Source organism: Trichosurus vulpecula, chromosome 6 (assembly GCF_011100635.1).
Source record: "Trichosurus vulpecula isolate mTriVul1 chromosome 6, mTriVul1.pri, whole genome shotgun sequence".
NCBI lineage: Eukaryota > Metazoa > Chordata > Mammalia > Diprotodontia > Phalangeridae > Trichosurus > Trichosurus vulpecula.
This window is the reverse complement of record NC_050578.1, coordinates 73,964,165-73,972,800: the sequence shown is the minus strand read 5'-3', so window position 1 is coordinate 73,972,800 and position 8,636 is coordinate 73,964,165.

Sequence of the window (8,636 nt, the reverse complement as noted above, 5' to 3'; positions counted from 1 at the left end):
AGTATGAGCTCATTTATTGTAAGTAGAAATAGGTCCAAAGCCAGGAGAATAACATCTTCCTTACAGTTGACTCAATTTGTTTTTCTATGAATCTATTAAAAAATAAAAATAAACCTAATAGGTATGTGTGTCTAATCATTTCTCAGAGAGATTTTTTTTAAATTGCACTTAGAGTGAAACCAGAAATAACTTTGTTCCTTTTATTTTGTCCACCCATGGCACCACCATAGGGCAGTATTGGTCAACAGGATTCCATTTACCAGATCAAAGTAACTCTCCTTTTTAACCCTATTCCATCACTATATAATTTTTGTCTATGAAAGAACCTATCATCATAGGCCAGGATAATCTTCTTAGAATTATCCAACAATGAATTTGTACAAGGAGGAAGGGACTTCAAAGGTCACCTAGTGTGAGGCCAATCAGTAAGTAAAAGATATTTCTGGCCCATTCAATAGGCCTCAGGTGGGGCCAATTAAGGGATGCTTGATTAGAGGTTTGTTTGTAGGCAGACCTACTCCCTTTACTTACTGGGCACTAAGCCTCAGGCCCACACCCTTTTGCTGATTGGGCATGAAGCCCTAGGGCCCTAAAGAGAGTATATACATCCAGAAGGTAGCCATTGATAACTGAGAATTCAGAAGTCAGAAGTCAAAAATCAGAAGCTAGAATTTGGAATCCACCCCAAGAACTCTGAGACAACAGAGCTGCAGAAGAGTGTGGAGCAGAGAGTGGAGTGGAACCCAGGGAGATTTAGAGACAAGAGAACTGAGTGGGGGAGAGAACACAGGGAAGCAGGCAGTTAGGATTCATGAGTGATTGTTTACAGGAAGGCCCTAGCAAGGGGGAAGGTTACAGAATGACTTGGTTCCTTGCTATAATACTGTGTTATAATTTCCTTGTTGCTACATTGAGGTGGGCTTACTGGTTTTGGAAGATAATTACTGCTATGTCAGATTGGCATTATTGGTCTTGGGATTGAATCCTCTGGTGTCCAAATGAATGTTATACTTCCTCTGCCTTCTACCTAGAGAGATTTTCATACTTTGTGATTCCAAACAATTCAGGCATGTTCATGGTCATCTTTGAGGTCATGAATCTTGCCTTACTGATATACCTAGTATATCTCCTTAGTGTTCTAGATTCTTGCTACATTATTCTTTATAAATGATTGATCAGCCTTGGATTGCAAACCTCTAGGGCAAACTTATCCCTGCAGGCAACCATGTTCAGATCCTTCTTACAATTACAGCTATACTTTGGAGATACTACAGGTTCAGTTTCAGACCACTGCAATAAAGGGAATATCACATTAACTCAAGTCACAGAAGTTTTTTTTTTGTTTTTGTTTTTTGTTTGTTTGTTTTTTCTTTCCCTATGATGTACAATAGTATTATGTCTAAAATTTATATATATATCTTAAATTTAAAAAAAAAAGTTTTCTTGCAAAAAATGCTAAATACCATCTGAGCCTTTAGTGAGTCATAATCTTTTTTCGCTGATGGAGAGTCTTAACTCAATGTCAATGGCCGCTGACTGATCAGCAACCACCAGTTGCTGAAGGTGGGAGCAGCTGTGGCAATTTCTTAAAAGAAGACAACAACGGATTTTGCTACATTAATTGACTCTTTTTTTTCTCTTGAATATTGAGAGGTCATTGTAGGGTTTTTAGTTGGCCCAATTTTACTTTAGGGAGTAAGGCTGCCCGAAGAGAGGGAGAGAAATGGAGAATGGCTGGTCCATGGAGCAGTCAGAACATATACAACATTCATCAATTAAGTTTGCTGCCTTTTATTGGAATCTGTGCAGTGTCTCCAAACAATTACAATAGTAACATCAAAGATTACTGATCACAGATTGCCATAATAGATACAATAATATTGAAAAAGTTTAAAATTTGAGAGTTACCAAAATGTGACAGAGACATGATGTGAGCACATGCTATTGGAAAATGGCCGCAACAGACTTGCTTGAAGGAAGGTTGCCACAAACATTCAATTTGCAAAAACTGCAATCTCTGCAAAGCACAATAAAGAGAACAATAAAATGAAGTATGCCTTTAGAAAGTTGGACCCAGAATCTACCTCATTTTTATTTCAGCCCATTTGACTTCATTCTGTCCTCCAGAGAGGTAAAAGAGATTCTTTAAAATTTCATATATTTGAAGACATGTTCCCACTAACTTTTCCACTTGCCAAGCTAAATGAGCCCATTTCACTCACTCTGTCTCCCTTGATCTTGGTTCCAAGTCACTTCACTATTTTGGTCAATCTTGTCTAGATGAATTTTATTTTATCATTGATTCTTTTAAAATGTGGGATCTAAAGCTGAAAATCATGTGATACATGAGGTCTCATCGCACAGTATTTCTTATTTTACTTCACCTGGATGCTATCTTTTCCAGGTGTATTAGCATTTGTTTTTAGCAGCCACATTATACTGTTGACTCATATTGACCCCTGAAGATTTTACATGGACTGTTCTCTAACTTTATCTCCCATATTCCTGGGTCTGCACTGTTGATTTTTAAATTCCTAAATAAAGCAATTTCCATTCCTCAATTTAAAATTTCATATTGTTACATTTGTCCAGTCATTCCAGTCTGGTGAGATCTTTATGTTTCCTAACTCCGTCATTCAAAGTATTAGCTCTCTCTCCTAGCTTTCTACCATTTTCAAATTGCATTAACATGACATTTATGTCTTCAACTGTGTCATTGATAAAAAAAAAAGTGTTGAACAGGATAGGGCCAAGGCATAAATGTTTACAGAAGTGACCCAATCATGGGAACTGCCAAAGAAGGGTGAGATACAGGTTAAACTGATACAATCTCTTTGGAATAGCCCTAATGGGGTCTTTACCAAATCAGTGGGAATGCAATAGCAAATTCTTTAGCTCAGCAAGAACCTACCATTTCAGCACCTTCTGTCATCCTTCAGGAAACAAGATCCCATTCTTAGAAACTATCAAAGTAGTTGTTTGATTCTTTTATTTTCCTTTCTCTTCTAAAGACTCAACCTTTAATTGGAGGGATAAATTATACAGTAAGACCTACACTCTCCAGTTCTTCATTTTCCTGCCCAGTTTAAACTTCATTATCCCTAGACATACCTCCAATTTTCTTTTGTGAATATCATTCATATCCACATTAACTACATGCAGTGATAAAAGTTTGGGCATGGCTTACAGGAAGACAATATACATTCTGACTGGACGTGTCAACTATACAGATATAACTTATAGCTCCATAGTAAGGATGTGTCTCTTGCTCCTGAAGGCAGTTTTCCTTCTTTCTGCTGGTGACTACTATATGCCAATGCTATATACAATCAGCAAACACAGAGAAACAATTGACTACAATAATTTAAAATTAGTCATTCCTTCTTATTTCTTCTATTATTTTTAGGCAAACTGTGTGTATGCATAATTTTTTTTGTTCCATTACTGCTAATATCATGGGCATGACTCCAGGGTCACAGTTTTTAAACTGCTCTGGTCATAAACTCCTTGGGTAATTCTGTACTGTCTTTTTTTAATTTATTTTTTATTTTTAGTTTACAGCACTCACTTCCAAAGGTTTCTGGGTTCCAAATTTTCTCTCCCTCCAACGCCTCCCCCCAACCCCACAAGATGGCATATAATCCAATGTAGGTTCTACATATACCTTCACATTAACCTTATTTACATAAGAGTCCAGTTGTAATGAAGAGTTATAAGCAATGGAATGAATCATGAGAAAGGAGAATTTGAAAAAAAAAAAGGGAAAAAAAGAGAACAAAAAGTTTGCCTCAATCTGCATTCACACTCAATAATTCTTTCTCTGGATGTGAATAGCTTTTTTCCATCATAAGCCTTTTGGAGCTGTCTTTGAACCTTGCTTTGATAAGAGGAGTCAAGTCTATCAAAGTTAGTCCTTACAGATACTGTGTGTCTATAATTTTGTATAATGATCTCCCGGTTCTGCTCCCCTCACTCAGCATCAGTTTGTATAAGTCATTCTAGGTTATAATGAAGTCCATCTCCTCCTCATTTCTTATAGCACAATAGTATTCCATTACATTCATATACCACAGTATGTTTAGCCATTCCCCAATTGATGGGCATCCCTTTGATTTCCAATTGTTTGCCACCACAAAAAGAGCTGCTATAAATATTTTTGTACGTGTGGATTCCTTTCCCATGATCTCTTCTGGATATAGCCCTAGAAGTGGTATTGCTGGATCAAAGGGTATGAACATTTTTATAGCCCTTAAGGCATAGTTCCAAAGTGCTCTCCAGAATGGCTGGATCAGTTCACAACTCCACCAGCAATGTAATAATGTTCCAATTTTCCCACATCCTCTCCAGCATTTATCATTTTCCTATTTTGTCATGTTAGCCAATCTGACAGGAGAGATGTGGTACCTAAGAGTTGTTGTGATTTGCATTTCTCTAATCAATAGTGATTTAGAGCATTTTTTCATATGACAATAGATATGTTTAATTTCTTCCTCTGAAAACTGCCTGTTCATATCCTTTGACCATTTCTCAAGTGAGGAAAGACTTATATTCCCATGAATTTGGTTCAGCTCCCTATATAATTTAGATATGAGGCCTTTATCAGAGACGGTGGTTGTAAAGATTTTCTCCCAACTTTCTTTTTCATTCTTTATCTTGGTTGCATTGGCCTTTTTTGTACAAAACTTTTAAAATTAATGTAATCAAAATTATCCATTTTGTATTTTGTATCACTCTCTATCTCTTGTTGGGTCATGAATTCTTCCTTTTCCCATAAATCTGACAGGTAAACTATTTCTTGCTCTCCCAAATTGCTTATAGTATCAGCCTTTATTCCTAAATGATGAACCCATTTTGATTTTATTTTGGTATACAGTATAAGATATTGGTCTATGCCCAGTTTCTACCCTACCATTTCTCAATTTTCCCAGCAGTTTTTGTAAATTAGTGAATTCTTAGCCCAGAAACTGGATGCTTTGGGTTTATCAAAGAGTAGATTGCTATATTCATTGACTACTCCATCTTGTGTGTCTAACCTATTTCATGTATCCACCACTCTGTTTCTTAGCCAGTACCAAGTAGTTCTGATGACTGCTGCTTTGTAGTACAGTTTAATATCTGGTATGGCTAGGCTGCTTTCCCTAGCATTTCTTTTTATTAATTCCCTTGATATTCTGGAATATTTGTTCTTCCAGATAAATTTGGTTATTATTTTATCCAGCCCTGTAAAATAATTTTTGGTGGTTTGATTGGTATGGCACTGAATAAATAAATTAATTTAGGTAAAATTGTTATTTTTATTATACTAGCTCAGCCTAACCATCAGCAACTGATATTTTTTCCATTTATTTAGATCTGACTTTATTTGTGTGAAAAGTGTTTCATAATTGTATTCATATAGTCCTTGGGTTTGTCTTGGCAGATAGACTCCCAAATTATTTTATAGTGTCTACAATAACTTTAAATGGAATTTCTCTTTCTAACTCTTGATGTTGGGCTTTGTTAGCAATATATAGGAATGCCAATGATTTATGTGGGTTTCATTTATATCCTGTAACTTTGCTAAAGTTTTTTTTTTTATTATTTCAAGTAATTTTTTACTTGATTCTCTAGGATTCTCTAAGTAAATCATCATATCACCTGCAAAGAGTAATAACTTACTTTATTCTTTGCCTATTCTAATTTATTCAATTTCTTTTTCTTCTCTTATTGCTAAAGCTAACATTTCTAGTGTCAAATTGAATAATACGGGTGATAATGGACATCCTTGTTTCACCCCAGATCTTATTGGAAATGAATCTAGCTTATCCCCATTACACAAAATGCTTGCTGATGGTTTCAGGTAGATTCTAATTATAATTTTAAGAAAGACTCCATTTATTCCTTTGCTTTCTAGTATTTTTAAGAGGTGTTGTGTTTTGTCAAAAGCTTTGTCTGCATCAATTGAGAGAGTCATATGGTTACAGCTGGATTTGTTGTTGATATGATTAATTATGGTGATATTTTTCTTAATATTCAACCAGCCTCACATTCCTGCAATAAATCCTACCTGGTCATAGTGCGTTATTCTCATGATAAGTTGCTGCAATCTTTTTACTAATATTTTATTTAAATTTTTTGCATTAATATTCATTAGGGAAATTGGTCAATGAATTTCTTTCTCTGTTTTGACTCTTCCTGGGTTAGGTATTATATGTTCCATATTTGTGTCACAAAAAGAATTTGGTAGGACTCCTTCTTTGCCTATTTTCCCAAATAGTCTATAAAGTAGAGGAATTAATTGTTCTTGAAATGTTTGATAGAATTCACATGTAAAACCACGTGGCCTTGGAGGTCTTTTCCTAGATCTTTTTCCACTGATGGCTCTCTCAATTTCTTTTTATGAGATGGGGTTATTTAGGCATTTTACTTCCTCTTCTGTTAACCTGGGCAATTTATATTTTTGTAAATATTCATCCGTTTCCCTCAGGTTGTCACATTTATGGGCATACAATTGGGCAAAATAATTCCTAATTATTGTTTTAATTTCCTCTTCATTGGAAGTGAATTCACCCTTGTCATTCTTGATACTGATAATTTGGTTTCCTTCTTTCTTTTTGTTAATCAAATTGACCAAAAGTTTATTTATTTTTTTTTTCGTAAAATCAGCTCTTAGTTTTATTTATTAGTTCAATAGTTTTCTGTATTTCAATTTTATTAATCTCTCCATTGGTTTCCAGTACTTCCAGTTTGGTATTTAATTGGGGATTTTCAATTTGTTCTTTTTCTAGCTTTTTCATTTGCATGCCCAATTCATTGATCTCCTTTTTACCTATTTTATTCATGTTAGCATTTAGAGATATACAACTTCCACTAAGAACTGCTTTTGCAGCAATTTTGGTATGTTGTTTCATTATTGTCATTCTCTTCAATGAAGTTATTAGTTGTTTCTATGATTTGTTCTTTGACCCACTCATTCTTTAAGATCAGATTTACTTTCCAATTAATTTTTGGTTTATCTTTCCATGGTCCTTTATTACAAATAAGTTTAATTGCATCATGATCTGAAAAGGATGCACTGACTATTTCTGCCTTTCTGTACTGGATTGTGAGGTTTTTATGCCCTAGTACATGGTCAGTTTTTGTGTATGTGCCATGTACTGATGAGATAATGGTATATTCCTTTTTATCCCCATTCAGTTTTCTCCAGAGGTCTATAATATCTACCTTTCCTAAAGTTTTATTCACCTCCTTAATTTCTTTCTTTTTTATTTTGAGGTTAGATTTGTCACGTTCAGAGAGGGAGAGGTTGAGGTCCTTCACTAGTATAGTTTTGCTGGCTATTTCTTCCTGTAACTCCATTAACTTCTCTAAGAATTTACATGCTATACCACTTGGTGCATATATGTTAAGTAATCATATTACTTCATTGTCGACTGTGCCTTTTAGCAGGATGTAGTATCCTTCCTCATCTCTTTTAATTAGATCTATCTTTGCTTTTGCTTTTGCCTGAGATTAGCATTGCTACCCTTGCTTTTTTTAACTTTAGCTGAGGCATAATATATTCTACTCCAGCCTTTTACCTTGACCCTGTGTGTATCCTCCTGGTTCAAATGTGTTTCTTGTAGACAACATATTTTAGGATCATGGTTTTTAATCCATTCTGCTATCCACCTCCATTTTATGGGGGAGTTCACCCCATTCACATTCACAGTTATGATTACTATCTGTGTCGTTTTCTCCATCCTATCCACCCCCCCCCATTTGTGCTTGTATTTCTAACTTCCACTCCTCAAAAGAGCTTTCTCTTTTGACCACCATCTTCCTCAGTTTTCCCTCCCTAACAACACCCCTCCCTTCTCTTACCCTTTTCCCCTTGCTACTTCTTCCCTCCCTTCTATCCACCTCCCTTTATCTTTCCCAGTTCCCTCCCACCGCCTGCAGGACAAGTTTGATTTCTATACCTGCCAGAGTATGTTATTCCCTCCTTGAACCAAATCTGATGAGAGTAAAGCTCAAACACTGCTTTTCTCCCTCCATTTTTCCCTCTATGTTTTTGTGCCTCATGTGACTTAATTTACCCTTTCTACCTCCTCCTTACCTCTTCTCCCAGAAAAATCTCTTTGTACTGCTTAATTATGTTTTTATCACCATATCAGTTACTTTATACTGACACCCTCAGTCTGTGTATATCTCTTTCAATTGTCATAATAACTGTACCATTCTCAAGACTGACATATATATATATAACATATATAAATCAATATAATCCTATACAAGGATGTAAATAATTCCCCCTTATTGAATAGCATAGTGGCTCCTGGAAGTTCAAGAAGGGAATTTTAAACCTTCGGACTGTGGCCTGGAGGCCTCAGGGGTAGCTGCTCCCACAGCTGCAGGCTCTGCACTGGTGTCTCCAGTAGCTCCAAAATATTCCTGTCCTGGACTAAGAGGCCTGGGGATCACTGCCGTAGCCTGTACTTCCACTCTGAACCTGCTCCTGCTCCCATGTTTTGCCTGTGCATCACTCTCCCAGACTGGTGACCTGGCTGGGTTCCTCTGCTGTTCCCATTCTGGTGTGGTCCATTACCCTTGCCCCCAGTACTCTTGCACCACTCAGTCTATTAGTGGCTTCTAACTCTCTCAAATCTGCTCAGATT